This window comes from Somniosus microcephalus, chromosome 12 (assembly GCF_052327205.1).
Source record: "Somniosus microcephalus isolate GS21.2 chromosome 12, FLI_Smic_1.0, whole genome shotgun sequence".
In the NCBI taxonomy this organism is placed as follows: domain Eukaryota; kingdom Metazoa; phylum Chordata; class Chondrichthyes; order Squaliformes; family Somniosidae; genus Somniosus; species Somniosus microcephalus.
The window spans coordinates 3,543,005-3,564,351 of NC_140998.1; positions in this window are offsets into that span (position 1 = coordinate 3,543,005).

Genomic DNA, 21,347 nt, shown 5'->3' on the forward strand with positions numbered 1-21,347 from the left:
GACTGCCGCAGGATGAACGAGTCATGGCAACTGCCAGGGAACTATGTGCAAACATGCATAATGTTCTTCCTGTGGTTACACACCAGCTGGACGTTAAGGGAGTGGAAGCCCTTGCGGTTGACAAATACAGTTGTGTTGTGATGGGGTGCCCTAATAGCCACATGTGTGCAGTCGATGATGCCCTGCACATTTGGCAAGCCTGCCATATTTGCAAACCCAACTGCCTGTGCGGTTACACTTGCTTCATTTGTGGAGAAGTAAATGTAATTGTGCGATTTTGCAAAGAGGGCATCGGTAACCTGCGTGATGAAAGTGTGTGCGGGTGACTGGGAGATGCCGCTGATGTCTGCTGATGATCCCTGGAAGGACCCTGAAGCAAAGAAGTTGAGTGTGGTGGTGACTTTGACAGCCACTGGTAAGGGGTGTCCACTCGCTCCTCTGGGCTCCAGGTGTTGGTGCAGCATTGTGCAGATGTCAGCGACTACCTCTCGCGAAAGTCTCTGCCTCCTTTGGCACTGCTGCTCAGTCATGTTGAGGAAGCTCATCCTCTGCCTGTAAACCCTGTGTTGGGGGTATCTCCGGCAGCGTGGTGCAGCCCTGCGCTGACGCCCTCTGCCCTGTGCAGCATCAGGTGGCTGAGGAGGAGGTTGGCGCTCCTGTTGTTGCTGCTGCTGTTGTGCCTGGTTCTGCTGCTGCCACAGCTGTTCTTCCTCCGATTCTGAGGACCAGGATGAGTGGGTATAAATGGTTCCCATTCTGCTGGTATATATCTCAGTTGAGGAATAGATGTTATAAGTGCTCAGTCAATGTGGGGTGAGGGTTTTCCAAGGAGGTCACAGTGCATATGGATCTCAGTAAACACTTACAAGCTCAATACACCTGAAATATACCTTCCAAATCCTGAAAACAGAAAGTTCTGGCATCTGAAAGTGAACTGATGTTGCAGGTTTGCCTTCCTGCTGTCGGAGCAGCTGTGAACTATTCAGCTCGTCACTATACCCGGCACAATCAGCTGGCCTGTTTGTCGAACGGCATGGAACACGCTGAAAATGGGGCAAAATGGAAAAAGCCTGTAAAGATCGGATTAAGCAGGCAGTTAACAAGCTGTTAACTATATTAACTGCCTCTCCCACCGCTTGGTGTCGGGTCTGATGGGAACTCGCAGACCCAACACTCTGCAAAGTTGTGCGGAGGTGGGATGGCAACCCGCCATCAATCATTTAGATTTTAACTCCAGATCCACCTCCAAACCCGCCCTCTGAGTGCTGGCAAAATCACGGCCTGAATCATAGAAACATAGAAGATAGGAGCAGGAGTCGGCCATTTGGCCCCTCGAGCCTGCTCCGCCATTCAATGTGATCATGGCTGATCATCCAAACTCAGTACCCTGTCCCTGCTTTCTCCCCATACCCCTTGATCCCTTTAGCCTTAAGAAATATATTCAACTCCTTCTTGAATATATTTAATGAATTGGACTCTACTGCCTTATCGTTGAGTATATTCAAGACAGAGATCGATAGATTTTTGGACTCTAAGGGAATCATGGGATTTGGAGATCGGGCGGGAAAGTGGAGTTGAGGTCGATGATCAGCCGTGATCTTATTGAATGGCGGAGCAGGCTCGAGGGGCCGTGTGGCGGAGCAGGCTCGAGGGGCCGTGTGGCGGAGCAGGCTCGAGGGGCCGTGTGGCGGAGCAGGCTCGAGGGGCCGTGTGGCGGAGCAGGCTCGAGGGGCCGTGTGGCGGAGCAGCCTCGAGGGGCCGTGTGGCCAACTCCTGCTCCTATTTCTTATGTTCTTATGTTTTTAAGTGGGCTCAGTGCCAGCAAAGCTCATGCCCTGTTTGCAAGCTGGGTCATGGACTCAAACGGTTAATCGTCAAATTCTACATTAAAACTGTGGTGGGGTGAGCAGAGTGGGGAGAATATTGAGTGCAGTGGCAGGGGCACCAAGGAAGAACACTGCTCCTTTCGAGATGGTGTCAACCTCCTCGAGTGTTGTTGGCCCGCAACTCCCAGGACTAAGTTATACTGAGAGTTTCTGAGGGGCCTTGTACACAGCAGATTCTCAGTACATCGCAAACCACGCCTATGCTGTAACTGCAAAGTAGCTGCGATGGGGCTGCGATGCGGATACTATGGGGATGCGATGGGGCTGCAATGGAAATGCGATGGGGCTGTGATGGAGCTGCGATGGGGTTGCGATGGGGCTGCGATGGGGTTGCGATGGGGCTGTGATGGGGTTGCGATGGGGCTGCGATGGGGTTGCGATGGGGCTGTGATGGAGATGCGATGGGGCTGTGATTGGGTTGCGATGGGGTTGCGATGGGGCTGCGATGGGGCTGCGATGGGGCTGCAATGGAAATGCGATGGGGCTGTGATGGGGTTGTGATGGGGCTGCAATGGAAATGCGATGGGGCTGTGATGGGGTTGCGATGGGGCTGTGATGGGGTTGCGATGGGGCTGCGATGGGGCTGTGATGGGGTTGCGATGGGGCTGCGATGGGGCTGCGATGGGGATACTATGGGGTTGCGATGGGGCTGCAATGGAAATGCGATGGGGCTGTGATGGAGATGCGATGAAGATGTCACGGCGTGCAGCTTGGCACAGAGTGAACAACTTGGGAGTTTGGTAAGTGTATCATAAGGGTTAATCTCTGCTTGATAAAATCTAGTATTGTGTGCTTGCAATTAGCATTTAACTTAAATTTACAGTTTTAAGTTTCTTCCAGGCTTGGGCAGGACTAAGCAAGCTCTGTACTGGAGAGTGGGTGGGGCTAGTTAGTTAATTAACTGGTCTAATCGGGTTCTGCAACTGCTGGAGAGCTGACTCATAAATCTCAACAGTATAAACAAGGGAGGTTGGAGTGCAGTTTGTTACTGAGTGCAGCTTGGCGCAGAGTGAACAACTTGGGAGTTTGGTAAGTGTGGGAGTACGATGAAGCGGGGGAAGCAGGTGCTGCTTTGCCTTGCTTTTCCTTCCTTCTCCCGCAGAGTGGCAGCGGACCTGAGTGGGAGCAGACCGAGGCCCGAGAGCAAGGATAAAAGCACCAGCAGACCAGCATCAACAAGAGAAAATGGCAGTGTGACATCACAGGTAAGGCAGGTGAGTGATTGGTAGTGACTGTGGGCTAAGTTTTAAGTTAACATATAGCATATAACTAAATTTTAAAAACTAAACTTAATTTAATTTAATAAACTAAACGAGGTAAATAATTTGATTAACATTAAACTAATTAATTAATCAAATAAATAAAATAATGGGAGAACAGGAGATATGTTGCTGCCGCAATATATGGGAGCTTGTGGACATTTTTGTCCAGGGCGACTACACCTGCGGTAAGTGTCTGCGACGCGAGGAACTTCGGCCCCGAGTTGAGGAGCTGGAATCCGAGCTGCAGACATTGCGAGACATCAGGGAGGGAGAAAGTTACCTGGACCTTTTGCTCCAGGAGGCAGCCACACCCCTTAGATTAAATCTCCTTCTTCTTAGGCAGTCCCTCAGAACCGAGGATGACTTGCTTCCACATTAAAAATGAGTTCGCAGGTGACTGATGAGTCCAATGTGGGACCTACAGTCTGTGTCACAGGTGGGGCAGATGGTGGTTGAAGGGGGCGGGTGGGTGGGGTGCTTGGGTTGACGTGCGCTCCTTGCGCTGCCTGCGCTTGGCTTCCACTTGCTCCCGGCGAAGAGACTCGAGGTGTTCGGTGCCTTCCTGAATGCTTCTCCTCTACTTTGTGCGGTCTTGGGCCAGGGATTCCCAGGTGTCGGTGGGGATGTTACACTTTTTCAAGGAGGCTTCAAGGGTGTCCTTGAAGCATTTCCTCTGCCCACCTGTGGCTCTCTTTCCATGCCGGAGCTCCGAGTAGAGCGCTTGTTTTGGGAGTCTCGTATCGGGCGTGTGGACAATGTGACGTCCATCGGAGCTGATCGAGTGTGGTCAAAGCTTCGATGCTGGCCTGAGCAAGAACACTGACATTGGTGCGCCTATCCTGCCAATGGATTTGCAGGATCTTGCGGAGGCACTGTTGGTGGTACCACTCCAGTGCTTTCAGGTGCCTGCTGTACATGGTCCATGTCTCTGAGGCATACAGCAGGGCGGGTATCACTGCTGCCCTGTAGACCATGAGCTTAGTGCCGGGTTTGAGGTCCTGGTCTTCAAACACTCTCTTCCTCAGGCGACCGAAGGCTGCACTGGCACACTGAAGGCAGTGTTGGACTTAATCATCGACATCTGCCCTTGCTGACAGTAGGCTCCCAAGGTATGGAAGTTACCTGGACCTTTTGCTCCAGGAGGCAGCCACACTCCTTAGATTAAATACTTTAGAATTGACACGTGGTCAGGAACAAGAGGGTGTTGTAATGATCAGTAACCTGTCATTCTGGAATGGTGCACTAGGTGGTGCTGTATGTATATAAGAGTGGGCTACCCATGATGCACTAGGTGACCCACAAGGCAGCAGTCAAGATGGAGGCCTCTACAGATACTGTACCTAGTCCACATGTGCTCAATAAAGTGTCTAGCAAAAGCTAGCTGTTCTTAATAAAAACTAGTTATTAATGAACATAACATGGTACCAGGATTGGTAAGATCTGCTGAATATTGTGCAACACGACATGGAGAATTTGAAGCCACCAGAGCATTTGAAACTCACAGGAAATGTTGACTACAATTGGCAGACTTTTAAACAACAATTCGAACTCTACATTGCTGCCATCGGGTACGGTACGAAGCCAGACACAAGGAAGATAGCGTTGCTGCTCACAGTTGCAGGCCCACAGGCGATAGAGGTATTTAATACATTTGTATTTAATCCAGAGGAGAACAGAGAAAAATTAGACGATGTACTAAAGAAGTTTGATACACATTGTTCTCCCAAAAAGAATGAAACCTATGAGAGGTACATCTTCCGTTCTCGGACACAGCAGCAAAATGAGACTTTTGATAGCTTTTTGACTGATCTGAAACTGAAAGCACAGACATGTAATTTCTCTGAGCTGAAAGCACCCATGATTCGTGACCAGATTGTGTTTGGTATTCATGATAAAAAAGTCAGGGAACGTCTGTTGAGAGAAACCGAACTAACATTGGAAATTGCTGTAAAAATATGCCAAGCTAGCGAGCTAGCTCAAAAGCATGCCAAGACTTTCAGTGAAATCAATGATGATGCGATTGCAATAAGTGCTGCTGTCGGTGCTGTGTCCTACAAGGGGAAGAAACATGGGCAGAACAGAAATGAAAAGCAATCGGAGGAAGGAATTTTTAATTGTAAATGCTGTGGTTACAAACATCAGTTAAAACAATGTCCAGCGTTTGGAAAAATGTGCACAAAATGTCATGGAAAGAATCACTTTGCCAAACAATGCTTTTCAAAAGTAAAAACTAAGAAAGGGCAATGAGTTAATGTAATTGAGGACACTGATTTAAGTGAGACATGTTTTGTAGGAATGGTGTCATGTGACAATATCAAAAAGGATACAGAAAATGTGCAGCCCTCAGGAATTAACAATGCTGAACATAAAGTTAATGCAGTAAAAGAGGACAAATGGATGATCCCACTGCAGGTAAATGGAGCATTAGTTACATTGAAACTAGACACTGGAGCAAAAGCAAACTTAATCAGTATGAGTGACATTAACAATATGAAAGAAAAGCCCAAACTACAGAAAAAGTCAGTACTACTGAAGGACTATAATGGACAGAAAATAGATAGCTTAGGTGTATGCAGACTTAAAGTGACAGTCAAAGACAAAGTGCATCATCTCATGTTTTCTGTTGTGGCTGAAGGACTTGATTCACTACTGGGTGACAAAGCTTGTGAGGACTTAGAACTGGTCAAGAGAGTCTACCGTATAAACTGTGCCATAAGCAGACCAGGTGACTCGGTGGATTCTGTAGTGAATAATTTCCAGGATGTGTTCAAAGGATTTGGAGTTCTACCATTCACTTACAAGATCCAGCTAAAGGAGGATGCTCAGCCAGTGGTACATGCTCCACGAAGAGTTCCAGCACCCCTGCGTGACCGGCTCAAGAATGAACTGGACAGAATGACCACACTAGGAGTCATCAGGAAAGTCGAAGAGCCAACAGACTGGGTTAACTCCATGGTATGCGTAAAGAAAAAGAACAATGATCTAAGAATATGCATGGATCCAAAGGACTTAAATGCAAACATAAAACGTGAACACTACCAGATTCCTAAGCGAGAAGAAATCACCAGTGAAATGTCAGGTGCCAGATACTTTACAAAGCTCGATTCCTCACAAGGATTTTGGCAACTAAAACTGGATGAAGAGAGCACCAAATACTGTACCTTCAACACACCATTTGGCAGGTAGTGTTTCCTCAGAATGCCTTTTGGGATAATATCTGCATCTGAAATTTTTCATAGAGCGATGGAACACATAATTGAAGGTCTGGAAGGAGTTCGGGTCTATGTTGATGACATCATCATCTGGGGCTCCACACTGAAAGAACACAATGAGAGACTGACTAAAGTGCTACAGAGCATACGCCGGAATGGACTGAAGCTCAACAAAGCCAAGTGTCAGTTTGACGTCCAGGAAGTCACTTTCCTAGGAGATAATCTATCTGGTAAAGGAATAGAGCCAGATATGGGAAAAGTAAATGCAATACTCAAAATGCCCCAACTCACGGACAAAAAGGAGTGCTACGCATCATGGGGATGATAAACTTCATTGGAAAGTTCATTCCTAACTTGTCAGCCAAGACAGCCTGTCTGTGAGACCTGCTACGTAAAACAAATGAGTTCGCATGGACAGAAAGACATGAACAAGAGTGGATAAACCTCAAAACAGTGCTGACAACTGTTGTATCCGTGTGTTAACGGAGACACGGAATGCAGGAGTTGGTTTAACAGGTGTATACTGAACAAAGTCTGGAGGTGAACTAAAAGATACAAGACAGTATACAGGCTTATATAGCCCGAGTGGCCACTACCGGCATTACAGTACACAGGGGCTCTTAATGGCACATACACCACAATTCCTCCCCTTTTAGACAACCAGTACATAACATTTTAAGTAATCATTAATTAACATGTTTACAAGAAAAATAATCTACACATTTGCTGCAGTTAATCAATTATAAGTCAGTCTCTCTGGAGGCTTCCTGACTCGGTCCGGATAACACCTCGGTGGTGTAGTAGTTTTCGGTGGTGTAGTAGGTTCCTTTGGCAAGGTCGATTCGGCTTGAATGCCAGTGTCGGGTTCATCTGGTTCCAGTATCACCGGATCGGAGGTAGATACTATGGGTATCTCTGCTTCATCATTAGGCGTATAGAGCTGTGGTGTAGGTTGTCCCTTTTCGGATGACTCTATAATCTGGTCAGCATGGCGCCTTATTATGCTTTCTCCAATGTCCACGGTATACATCAGCGGTCCTAGTCGTGTGCAAATAGTTCCAGGCTGCCATTTCTCGGTACATTAGACCCGGGCCAAAACTTGTTGACCTATCTGGAAGGTTCTAGTTGGCCTTTCATTCATGCCTTGAAATTGCCGGTTCTCTACGTCCCTTCTGATGTTTGGCTTGATCAAATCCAGCCGGCATCTTAGTCTTCTATTGAAAAACATCATGGCGGGAGTTTGGTTTGTAACCACATGTGTTGCATTCCTGTATGCAAACAAGAAGTTATCTACCTTATGCTGTAGATTTATGTCTTCATTACCCATGGCCTTTATGGCCTTCTTGAAGGTCTGGACAAACCTTTCAGCCAATCCATTGGTGGCAGGATGGTATGGGGCGGACGTGTAGTGCTTAACCCCATTGTTTTTTAAGAACTTCCTGAATTCTTCGGACACAAATTGCGGTCCATTATCAGAACAGATCTGTTCAGGCAGCCCATTCCTGGCAAATATGGTCCTTAATACTGTGATGGTTTTTTCCGTGGTGGTGGAGGACATCTTTATTACCTCCGGCCACTTGGAGTGTGCATCAACCGTGATTAAGAACATTGAGTCCATAAATGGACCAGCAAAGTCGATGTGTACCCTTTGCCATGGAGATGAGGGCCATTCCCATGGATGTAGAGGGGCTTGTGGTGGGGAGTTTTGGACCTTCTGGCATCCTAGACAGCCCTTGGTCATTTCTTCGATGTCTCCATCGATACCTGGCCACCACACAAACGCTCTGGCTAGGTTCTTCATTTTCACTCCACCCAGATGCCCCTCGTGAAGCTCCTTTAGCACTTTATCCTGGAGTTTGGGTGGAATCACCACTCTGGATCCACACATCAAGGTTCCTCGGCACACTGACAGCTGTTCTCTTCTTTGCGAGAATGCTGGCAACAGTGGTTCGCCATGTGCTGGCCATCCCTTCACTGTTAAATCGTAGACTCGTGAGAGAGTCGGGTCATTTCTCGTTTCCTTTTCAATGGTAGAATTTGTTACTGGCAGACATTCCACTATGGTTGAGTGGAACATCTCCACTGGGTCCACTGTAGGTGCCTCTTCTACCGTTGGCAACGGTAGACGCGATAAACCGTCAGCATTTCCATGCTGTTTTGATCCTTTGTATTCTATGTCATATTGGTGTGCCCCGAGGAAAAGGGACCACCTCTGTAGCCTTTGCGCTGTCATAATGGGAACGCCCTTTTTAGGGTTGAATATGGAGATGAGGGGTTGATGGTCAGTCAACAAGGTAAATTTTTGTCCGTGTAGGTAATGGTTGAATTTCTTCACTCCCCATACCAGGCTGAGTGCTTCCCTGTCGATCTGGGCATAGTTACGCTCAGCTGAGTTCAATGAGCGTGACGCAAAAGCTATCGGCCGCTCCAAGCTATCAGGGAATCTATGCGATAATACCGCTCCTACGCCGTAAGGGGATGCATCGCATGCCAGTCTGATTGGCAGTGATGGGTTATAATGAGCCAAAACTTCCTTGGACGTGATCAAGCCTTTGCATTTATGGAAGGCACGTTTACAGTCTTCGCTCCATTTCCAATTTACTCCCGTTTGTAGCAGTTCGTTAAGAGGGTGCAGAACAGTTCACAAGTTCGGTAAAAATTTATGATAGTAATTTATCAATCCCAGGAATGACCTTAATTGTGAGACATTTTCAGGTGCTGGGGCTTTTATGACCGCTTCAATTTTTTCAGGTGACTTATGCAACCCTTCTTCGTTAATTATGTGGCCACAATATGATATTTGTTTCTGGAAAAATTCGCACTTGGGGCGATTTGCTCGTAGGCCCCGTTCTCTCAGCCTAGTGAGCACCTGCTCCAAATTGGCAAGGTGCTCATTGTCGTTTTCTCCTGTTACAAGGATGTCATCTAGGTAGCATTGAGTCCCCGGAATCCCTTGCAGGACTTGCTCCATAGCTCTTTGCCAGATAGCTGGAGCTGATGCTACTCCGAAAACCAGCCGATTGTACTGGTACAGGCCTTTGTGTGTGTTTATCGTGAGATACTTTTTAGAGGCCTCCTCAACCTCCATTTGTAGATCTGCCTGTGCCAAGTCAATTTTGGTGAAACGTTTCCCTCCGGATAGTGAGGCGAAAATATCTTCTATCCTCGGAAGAGGATACTGTATCGTGTGAAGGACTGGGTTTACAGTCACCTTGAAGTCCCCACAGATGCAAATTTTTCTCTGTTCTTCAGCTTTATCATTATTCAACGTTTTCTTCATGACCGGGACGATGGGTGTTGCCCACTCGCTCCAATCTATCTTGGATAACACGCCTGCCTTTTCCAAATTCTCCAGCTCTGCCTCGACTGCTGGACAAATTGCGTATGGCACCGGCCTTGCCTTAAAAAACTTGGGAATTGCCGCATCTTCCACTTTTATTGAGGCGGTGACACCTTTCAAGGTTCCTAGTTCCTGTTGAAACACTTCTTTGGCGTTGGCCAATGTGGTGTATGTAACTTGTTCCACCTTAAGAGAACTTAAACCTGTTCCACCTTAAGAGATGTACTACTTTCTCTGGCTGCTGTATACGGTAATACCGGTGGTGACCACACCGGTATATAAGTGCTGTGTAGTAATTTGCTGGGTAGTGCAGCCCTAACCTCCGAATAGTAAAGACCTATTGAAAAGTTATTCTTGTAGTCTGTGTCAGTAATTGACCTTAAATATAACTAACCACTGGGGAGGCGAGACCGGCAGCAGCACAGCAATCGCCATTGCAGCCAGCGGGTGAAGAAGACGAGTGCGGGAAAGACCGCCAAGGGAAGCCGCCATTTTGGAAAAAAAAAAATTGCAAAGATGCCTAAACATGGGAACATTAATACTTTTGATAGCGACATCGAAGATTGGACCACGTATGTAGAATGCATAGAAGTTTATTGTAGAGCAAATAAGATACCAGATGGGGAGAAAGCACTAACCTTATTAAACTTAATGGGTGCGAAGACATACGGGCAATTGAAACACCTTCTATCACCAGAGAAACCGGCGGATAAGACTTTCGCGGATATTGTTACCGTCCTGAAAAATCATTTAAGCCCCACGCCGCTGATGCTAGTGGAACGATTTAAATTTTTCAGCAGAAAGCAGCTGAAAGATGAAAGCAATGCTGAATTTTTAATTGAATTGCGTAAGCTAGCAAAGTACTGTCAGTTTGGAACAGGACTAACAGATGCGCTAAGAGATAAATTTGTGTGTGGATTGTTAAAAGAAGAGACACAAAAGCGACTGCTTGAGGAGAATGAGCTGACGCTTGATAAAGCTGTCGCTATGGCAGCATCGCATGAAGCCGCAGCAAGAGGCACGGCGGTAATGCAGCTACGGTCACCAGAACTCAGCACAAATCAAATGGTCTTGGGTACAGTAAAATGTTATCGTTGGGGAAAGACAACGCACGATCAGAACCAGTGCTGGTTCAAAAATAAGGAATGCAGAAAATGTGGCAGGCTTGGTCACATAGCTAAAGTATGCCGGTCAGGAGAGAAGACCAGCAACAAAAAGTCACCGCAGGGAAAGTACAGAAAGGTACACAAGGTGACAGAGAACAGTTCGAACGAACAGAAGTCAGATTCAGACGCCAGCAGTAATGAACTGGGTAGCTTAAGAGTACACAACGTTGGTAAGGAAGCAGACCTCCAGACAATTTGGGTCACAATTCAGATAGCAGGAGTCCAAGTGAAGATGGAATTGGACACTGGATTGGCATTGACGGTCATGAATAAGAAAGATTACAAAAGGTTATTCCAACATAGTCCCCTACGGGATACGGAGATTGTATTGAAAACATACACGGGGCAAAGAGTATACCCCATCGGAAAGATAGAGGTAAAGGTGGTCCACAAGGGCAAAGAAAGCCGAGGAATGGACTTATATGTGCTACCTGAAGGAGGTCCACCACTACTGGGACGGGAGTGGATTAGAAAAATGAATATGGACTGGCATTCCTTAAAAGCACTAACGGTAGATGCCAGGGAAACAGATGTCAAACCTAAACGATTGTCCAGAATATTGGACGATGCTAAAGAGGTGTTCCAGCAGGGACTGGGAACACTGAGAGGAATTACGGCAAACATCAAGATTGAAGAACATGCACAACCAAAATTTTTCAAAGCCAGACCGGTACCCTATGCGATACGACCTGCTGTGGAAGCGGAGCTGGAAGCGCTAGAACGTTCAGGAGTACTGTCTAAGGTAGACTGGAGTGAGTGGGCTACGCCCATTGTTCCCGTGATGAAACGTCCTTCGAGCAACAAGCCGGGAGAACCAGGGAAGGTTCGCATCTGTGGAGATTTCAAGATCACTGTTAATCCGGTGCTTCCCACGGTGCAGTATCCGCTTCCGCGGATTGAGAATATCTTCGCTTCATTGTCGGGCGGGAAACACTTCACCAAGATAGACCTGGTGCAGGCGTACTTACAGATGGAAGTTGAGGAAGAGTCACGCCAGTACCTCACGATCAACACGCATAGAGCCTTGTACCGGTATAATAGACTGGTTTTTGGAGTGGCATCGGCTCCAGCAATTTGGCAGAGGGCCATGGAGCAGGTATTACAGGGAATTCCAGGCACACAATGTTACCTGGACGATATTCTGATTACAGGAGATGGTGACGAGGAACACCTCGCAAATTTGGAACTGGTGCTCATCAGATTGAAAGAATATGGACTTCGAGTTAATCGGCAGAAATGTGAGTTCTTTCAGAAGCGGATCTCGTACTGTGGCCATGTCATTGACCAGGAGGGACTTCATAAGTCTCCTGACAAGATCGAAGTGGTTGTGAAGGCTCCCGCTCCGGTTAATGTATCTCAGTAGAGGTCGTTCCTAGGATTGATTAACTATTACCATAAGTTTCTGCCAAATTTATCCACGGTACTGCACCCGCTGAACGCTCTTTTGCAGAAGGGAGTACCATGGGAGTGGAGCGAGGACTGTAAGAAGGCCTTTCACAAAAGCAAGGAATTGATAAGCTCAGAGGAAGTGTTGGCTCACTTCAACCTAACACTGCCTATTCGTTTGGCTTGTGATGCTTCTCCATATGGTATTGGGGCAGTACTCTCACACAAGTTGCCAAATGGCACGGAGAGGCCAGTCGCGTTCGCATCCAGATCATTGACCTCCGCTGAGCGCAACAATGCTCAGATAGATAGGGAGGCTCTCAACCTTGTCTGGGGAGTAAAGAAGTTTAATCATTACCTGCAGGGCCAAAAGTTTACGCTTCTGACAGACCATCAGCCGTTGGTATCCATTTTTAACCCTAAGAAGGGTGTGTCGGTGATGACAGCACAGAGACTCCAGAGATGGTCCCTTTTCCTAGGGGCACATCAATATCAGATAGAATTCAAAGGTACAAAGCAGCATGGTAATGCTGATGGGCTGTCGCGTCTGCCACTACCTGAAGAAGAGGAGACAACGAAGGTTGACCCTGTTGAGTTATTTCACTCGACCATCATCGAGTGTTTACCAGTCACCAATGCAAGTATTGAAAGAGAAACCAGGAACGACCCGACACTGTCCCGAGTCTATGAGGTGACACTGAAGGGATGGCCAGCACATGGTGATTCTCTGTTACCGGCATTCTCGGCAAGACGAGACCAGCTGTCCGTCTGCCAAGGAACATTGATGTATGGAACGAGAGTGATTATTCCTCCTAAGTTAAGGGAAAGAGTTCTAAAGGAACTGCATGAAGGTCATCTGGGGGGAGTCAAGATGAAAAGCCTTGCTAGGGCTTATGTGTGGTGGCCGGGTATCGACCAACAGATAGAGGAGCTGACGAAAAGCTGCTCAGGGTGCCAAAAAGTGCAAAATGCACCTCCGATTGCACCGCTGCATCCATGGGAATGGCCTTCAGCCCCATGGCAACACGTACATATTGACTTTGCTGGTCCATTCATGGACTCCATGTTTCTAATTGCGGTGGACGCACATTCTAAATGGCCAGAAGTGATCAAGGTGACTACCACTACTTCAGAAAAGACAATTGCGGTGTTAAGAACGATATTCGCAAGGAACGGATTGCCAGAACAAATATGTTCCGACAACGGACCACAGTTCGTGTCAGAAGAATTCCAAAAATTCTTAAAGAAGAATGGGGTGAAACATTATACCTCTGCCCCATATCATCCGGCTACAAATGGGTTGGCCGAGAGATTTGTACAAACATTCAAAAAGGCAATAAAGGCCATGAGCGAAGATCAGATTCCAGTACAACATAAGGTGGACAAGTTTCTACTGGCATATCGAAACGCCGCTCATGCAGTGACAAACCAAAGTCCTGCCATGATGTTTTATAACAGGAGGTTGCGGTCCAGGTTGGACTTGTTAAAACCAAATGTGTGGAGGGAAGTTGAAAACAAACAGTTCCAGCATATAAATAACAAGACCACTCGAAGTTTTGAGGTAGGACAACCAGTGTTGGCCAGGTACTATGGAAACGAGAAATGGCAATCCGGAACAATTCAGGCCAGACAAGGACCCCTGATGTACACGGTAGATGTTGGTAAAAATGTAATATGGCGTCATGCTGACCAACTGGTAGAATCGAGAAAAAGGGTCGAACCCATGGTTACGACAGAGACAACCGTGGAAGAAGTTAGTGAACCTGAAGCATCTACCTCGGCAGTGAATGTACCTGATGATGATGTCCAAGACATAAGAGACCAACTAGAGGAGTCACCTCAGCAACAAGAATCAGAGACCCCTGAAAGGCGTTATCCAACTTGAATCAGGAGGCCTCCTGAGAGACTGAACCTTTGAACTGTTTCTACATGAAGTTGTATATGTATATATGTTATTATGTTATGTTAAATGGGGATATAACTGTTAAGCTAAAAAGGGAGGATTGTGGTGTATGTAACTTGTTCCACCTTAAGAGAACTTAAACCTGTTCCACCTTAAGAGATGTACTACTTTCTCTGGCTGCTGTATACGGTAATACCGGTGGTGACCACACCGGTATATAAGTGCTGTGTAGCAATTTGCTGGGTAGTACAGCCCTAACCTCCGAATAGTAAAGACCTATTGAAAAGTTATTCTTGTAGTCTGTGTCAGTAATTGACCTTAAATATAACTGGAACACACAGACTTAACAGCCAAGATGTCTTTTAATCGTTCAGGTATGATGTCATCATCATTTTTTTTCTTACTGGTCACCATCAGTGCCTGAATGGAGTGCCAGTCTAAACGTATCTTCCTGATCCATTCACGTCCCAACAGCGGTGGACCACCATCTTGCAGAACGTATAAATACAACTTCTGTATTTCCTTGCCGTTGTATACAACAGGCACCCTTATTTTCCCTCTGGGGTATACTTTCTGCCCCGTATATGTTTTCAAGATAATGGATGTGTCTTTCAAAGGTATATGCGGAAATAGCCGCTCGTAATCCCATCGACTTATGACGGTCAGAGCTGCTCCTGTATCTAGCTCCATTTTAACTGGGGACCCCGCTATCGTGAGGGTAACCCAAATGGTCTGGTAATCTTCTTTGGCAATTACATTATGTAATTTGAGACAGCTTAGTCTCTTATTTCCGGAGTCGCTATCGCTCTTCTGGTCTTCGGAGCTACTGTCTGTCATCATTTGTACCTTTCTGTACTTTTCTTTATTGATTTTTTTTCTGTCAGTGGATTTTTTGTTTCCAGATCGGCATACCCGTGCAATGTGTCCCATCTTTCCGCATTGCCTGCATGCTTTGTCCTTGAACCAGCAGTCCCTCTGGTCATGGGTGGATCTGCCACAGCGATAACATCTCTCGAAACCCTGTGTCATTCCATGGGTGCCAAAGTCCTGTGGCTTTTGCTGTATCTCTGCAGCTCCTCTTGCTGCTGCTTCGTATGATACAGCCATACTGAAAGCCTTGTCCAGTGTTAAATCTTTCTCAGAAAGTAGCTTTTTCTGTGTTCCTTCACTTAGGAGACCGCAGACAAATTTGTCTCGAAGAGAATCTGCCAGTCCTGCCCCGAATTGGCAGTGCTTTGACAGCTTTCTTAATTCGGTGAGGTAATCAGCGTTACTTTCATTCTTATGCTGATTCCTCCTGAAGAATTTGAATCGTTCCGCTATCAGCAGCGGTGTTGGGTTTAAGTGCTCCTGTAGGGTATCAACAATCTCTTTAAAATTCTTGTCCATCGGTTTGGCTGGAGTGATTAAGTGTCGTAACAGCCCGTATGTCCTTGCGCCCATTAGATTTAGAAGTACCAATGCCTTTTTATCATCCTCTATTTCATTCGCTGTGCAATATACCTCCACTCTTTCCACATATGTTGTCCAATCCTCTACATCACTATCGAAAGCAGTAATATTGCCAGTCTTAGGCATCCTGAAAAAAAATGGCGCCTCCCGCGCTTTCCCGCCGCTGCCGCTGCTGACAACGCTGTTCTCCACGGTTTTTATTTATACAGATATTTTTAATAGTTGGAGACTCATTCCTGCCGGACTCTCTGGGACTTTTCCCTCCCTCTGCTTGGTCCGAATGCCGACCTGCTTTGCAGCGCTGGCCATCTCCCGAGTGCTCCACCCTCCGTCTCTGTTTGCCTCCGCCTTCGCTGCTCGGCCCCGCTGCAGAGCCAGCCGATCGAGCCCCAGCCCGCCGCCCAGGAAGGATTATTGCAGTACCTGTCACCAGCCCGGCTAGCTGGTAAAACCACAGTTTTTTCTTTTTTTTTTCTTCTTCGACCTTCGTCTGAGGAATCGATCTCCTTGAGGTGCTGCCAAATTGCAGGTAAGTCTGTTTCCAATTCGTCGCCACTGTTGTATCCGTGTGTTAATGGAGACATGGAATGCAGGAGTTGATTTAACAGGTGTTTACTGAACAAAGTCTGGAGGTGAACTAAAAGATACAAGACACTATACAGGCTTATATAGCCCGAGTGGCCACTACCGGCATTACAGTACACAGGGGCTCTTAAAGGCACATACACCACAACAACCACACCTGTACTCACCTTCTTTGACCCAACAAAAAGAATCAAAGTGTCAACAGACGCATCAAAAGATGGCCTAGGTGTGGTCTTGCTACAAGCAGAGGGTGAAGATTGGAAGCCTGTTGCCTATGCCTCCAGGTCTATGACTGATACTGAGTGTCGATACGCCCAGATTGAAAAGGAATGTCTAGGCCTGGTAATTGGACTAGAAAAGTTTCATGGCTACATATATGGACTTCCCACCTTCACAGTTGAGACAGACCACAGCCCACTGGTTGCCATCATAAAAAAGAACCTGAATGAGATGTCTCCAAGGATTCAATGACTCATGATGAAGCTGCAAAGATATGACTTTGAACTGATCTACACACCAGGCAAATACATAGTGTTAGCAGATGCACTATCCCGAGCACCCACAATGAGTCATGTGAGCTCTACTGAAGAAGACGTGGATGTTCATGTGAGTATGGTCACTGCTGCGCTGCCCGTGTCAGACACAAAATCAAAGCAAACAGCAGAAGAAACAGTAAAAGATACAGTATTACAAACAGTAATAGAGAACATTCATCATGGTTGGCCAAAAGGTTCCTGTCCAAAATATTTTCACATAAGGTCAGAATTGAGTGTCGCAAGTGGACTATTACTAAAACAGAACAGAATAGTCATTCCACAGGCTCTACGTCAAGACGTGCTCAAAAGGATTCATGAGGGACACCTCAGAATTGAAAAACGCAAAAGGACAGCAAGAGACACTGTTTATTGGCCTGGCATAAATAAGGACATTGAGAACATGATAGGCAAATGTGAGACATGTCAGAAACACCAAAACAAACAAGCAAAGGAACCAATGATAGTAGCTGACATACCAACAGCACCATGGCAAAAGGTTGGTATGGACCTTTTGCATTTAAATGGTAAAGACTATGTAATAGTGATTGACTACTATTCTAACTATCCTGCTCTCAAGCACCACAGCAAGCAGTGTCATAATGCATGTGAAATCCATCTTCGCCAGACATGTAATTCCCAGGATTGCTGTTAACGACAATGGTCCGTGCTTCAACTGTAAGGAGTGGCAACAGTTTGCAGCACATTATGACTTTCAGCACATCACATCCAGTCCTTTGTATGCTCAGTCGAATGGTAAGGCAGAGAAAGGTGTTCAAGTTCTCAAGCAGCTACTGAAGAAAGCGACAGAAAGCAAGTCTGATCCTTATCTCGCCCTGCTGAGCTACCGAGCCTCACCTTTAGACTTTGGTTCTTCACCTGCTGAACTCCTAATGGGTCACAAGTTGCGTACCACGCTACCCTGCTGTGCAAAAGAAAAGCAGAGTAAGGAACTGAGACAGAGACTTCAACTGTTAAAGCTGAAACAGAAATCATACTATGACAAGTCATCCAACACTCTGAAACCATTGACAAGGGATGATGTTGTCAGGATTGAGGATCCAGATGCATGGAACAGGAAAGCTACAGTTCTTGAGGAAGTAGGACCAAGGTCATACACTGTTAGAACTGAGGAAGGACAGATTCTCAGGAGGAACCGCCGTTCTCGCCTAAAAACACAAGAGACTATCGAAGAGCAAATCGATGACAATGCCGCAACTGAATCTTGTCACTCACCACCAGAACAATCTAACACAAATACACATACAGGCTCTAATGAAAACACACCAGACTTACCTGTACTGAGAAGATCCACACATGAAGTAAAAAAAGCCTGATAGACTTAATCTTTGAGTACAAAGAAAACTACATTGAAAATGTATTGACTGTTGAAGATGTTTATGTTGTTATTAATTGATATTGATTGATACTGATTTTGTTTAACCTCAAAGAAAGGGGGATGTAATGATCAGTAACCTGTCATTCTGGAATGGTACACTAGGTGGTGCTGTATGTATATAAGAGTGGGCTACCCACGATGCACTAGGCTACCCACAAGGCAGCAGTCAAGATGGAGTCCTCTACAGATACTGTACCTAGTCCACATGTGCTCAATAAAGTGTCTAGCAAAATTTAGCTGTTCTTAATAAAAACGACTAGTTATTAATGAACATAACAGGAGGGAGAGGATCCAGTTGTCGTGGTCCATGTAGGTACCAAAGAAATAGTTAGGACAAAGAAAGAGGTTCTGCTGAGAGAGTTTGAGCAGCTAGGGACTAAATTAAAAAGCAGAACCACAAAGATCATAATCTCTGGATTATTACCAGAGCCATGAGCAAATTGGCATAGGGTCAATAGGATTAGGGAGATGAATACATGGCTCAGAGATTGGTGTGGGAGAAGTGGGTTTCGATTCGTGGGGCACTGGCACCAGTACTGGGGAAAGAGAGAGCTGTTCTGTTGGGACGGACTACACCTGAACCATGCTGGGACCAGAGTTCTAATGAATCAAATAACTAAGGAGGTAGATAGGGCTTTATACTAAATAAGGTGGGGGGGAGGAGGGTCCCAGTGGAGAGAAATCTAGAATACTAAAGAGAAAAGACAAGGAAGCAGTGCAGGAAAGTGATTGGGGTAAGGATAACCAGATTGTATCAGGAAGGGACAGAGCGTACAAACAAAGGAGTGCACTAACAAATAGGGTCCGGGTAAGAACAAATGGTAATAAGACAAATAGGGCCATAGTACAAAAAAATGTTAAGATGTCTAAAAATGTTAAAGAGACAAATCTAAAGGCACTGGGCTAAAAATTCAGTGGCCTGCGCCACCAGTTTGCGCCCAAAGAGGGCTTTTGCGCCACTGTGCAAACCTACCGCCATATTTAGCGGGGCGCTAATGGCGGCGTTGGCCAGTAGCGCTGCGCCGCCACCGATGACGTCATCGGTGTGCGCAGTGCCCCGCTATCGCCCCGCTGGCCATATTTGGTTGCTGCCGCCTCCCCCGCGCCGGCCGCAAACAGCGACCGGTACACAGGGGCCTACCTGTGCCGGTAGTGGGGCGAGTTAAGGTGGAGGTGCGGCCGGCCGCTTTTTCGGCGGCCGCCTGCCCGCACCTCCTTCCCCGGCCTCCTGCACCCCCCCCCGCGGCATTGCCGGCTGTTTCCAGAGAGCCCGGCACTTCTCCTTGGTGCCGGGCTCATTTGCCGGCACTCGCGAGCGGGGATCGCGCTGTTGCAGGCACCTCCCCCTTAAGAGTGAGAGGAAGGCCTGCAGTACCACAGGCTGCCGTGCCGCAGCGGGTGGCGCTGCGGCACTTTACACGCCGATATTCAGTTTCAGCGCCCCAAGCGGGGCGCCGAAACCCTTGTTTTGCGGCCGGCTTCCACTTGGGGTGCTGAAACTGAATTTCCCGATGGCGCAAGTGGCTCCGCGCGCAGCGGTAATTCCGGCGCCCAGGCGAGCTGGGCGCCCCTAACTGAATTTCTAGGCCACTGTATCTGAATGCACGAAGCATTCGTAATAAGGTAGACTAATTAGCAGTGCAAATAGATGTAAACGGATACGATATAATTGCGATTACGGAGACATGGCTGCAGGGTGACCAAGGCTGGGAGCTGAATATCCAAGGATATTTGATATTTAGGAAGGACAGATAAAAAGGACAAGGGTAAGGTAACATAGTGGTTATGTCACTGGGCTATTAATCCAGAGGCCTGGACTAATGATCCAGAGTGAGTGCAAATCCCACCACGGTAGCTGGGGAATTTAAATTCAGTTAATTAAATAAATCTGGAATAAAAAGCTGGTGTCAGTAATGGTGACCATGAAACTATCGGATTGTCGTAAAAACCCATCTGGTTCACTAATGTCCTTTAGGGAAGGAAATCTGCCGTCCTTACCCGGTCTGGCCTATATGTGACTCCAGACCCACAGCGATGTGGTTGACTCTTAACTGCCCTCTGCAATGGCCGAGTGAGACACTCAGTTGAAACAAAATAATAAGAATGAAACTGGACTGACCACCTGGCACCGGCTATGGACACGGCAACGGCACACCCGGCCCAATCGACCCTGCAAAGTCCTCCTCACCAACATCTGGGGACTTGTGCCAAAATTGGGAGAGCTGTCCCACAGACTAGTCAATCAACAGCCTGACATAGTCATACTCACAGAATCATACCTTTCAGCTAATGTCCCAGACTCCTCTATCACCATCCCTGGGTATGTCCTGTCCCACCGGCCGGACAGACCCACCAGGGGTGGCGGCACAGTGGTATACAGTCGGGAGGGAGTGGCCCTGGGACTCCTCAACATTGACTCCGGACCCCATGAAGTCTCATGGCTTCAGGTCAAGCATGGGCAAGGAAACCTCCTGCTGATTACCACCTACCGCCTTCCCTCAGCTGATGAATCAGTACTCCTCCATGTTGAACACCACTTGGAAGAAGCACTGAGGGTAGCAAGGGCACAGAATGCACTCTGGGTGGGGGACTTCAATGTCCATCACTAAGAGTGGCTCAGTAGCACCACTACTGACCGAGCTGGCCGAGTCCTGAAGGACATAGCTGCCAGTCAGGACCTGCGACAGGTGGTGAGAGAACCAACACGAGGGAAAAACCTGCTTGACCTCGTCCTCACCAACCTACCTGTCGCAGATGCATCTGTCCATGAGAGCGTTGGCAGCAGTGACCACCGCACAATCATTGTGGAGACGAAGTCCCATCTTCACACTGAGGACATCCTCCATCGTGTTGTGTGGCACTACCACCGTGCTAAATGGGATAGATTCAGAACAGATCTAGCAGCTCAAAACTGGGCATCCATGAAGTGCTGTGGACCATCAGCAGCAGCAGAATTGTATTCCACCACAATCTGTAACCTCACTCTACCATTACCACCAAGCCAGGGGACCAAACCTTGTTCAACAACGAGTGTAGAAGACCATGCCAGGAGCAGCACCAGGCGTACCTAAAAATGAGGTGCCAACCTGGGGAAGCTGCAACTGAGGACTATATGCATGCTAAAAAGCGGAAGCATAATCAACGGATCAGATCAAAGCTCTGCAGTCCTGCCATATCCAGTCGTGAATGGTGGTGGACCATTAAACAACTAACGGGAGGAGGA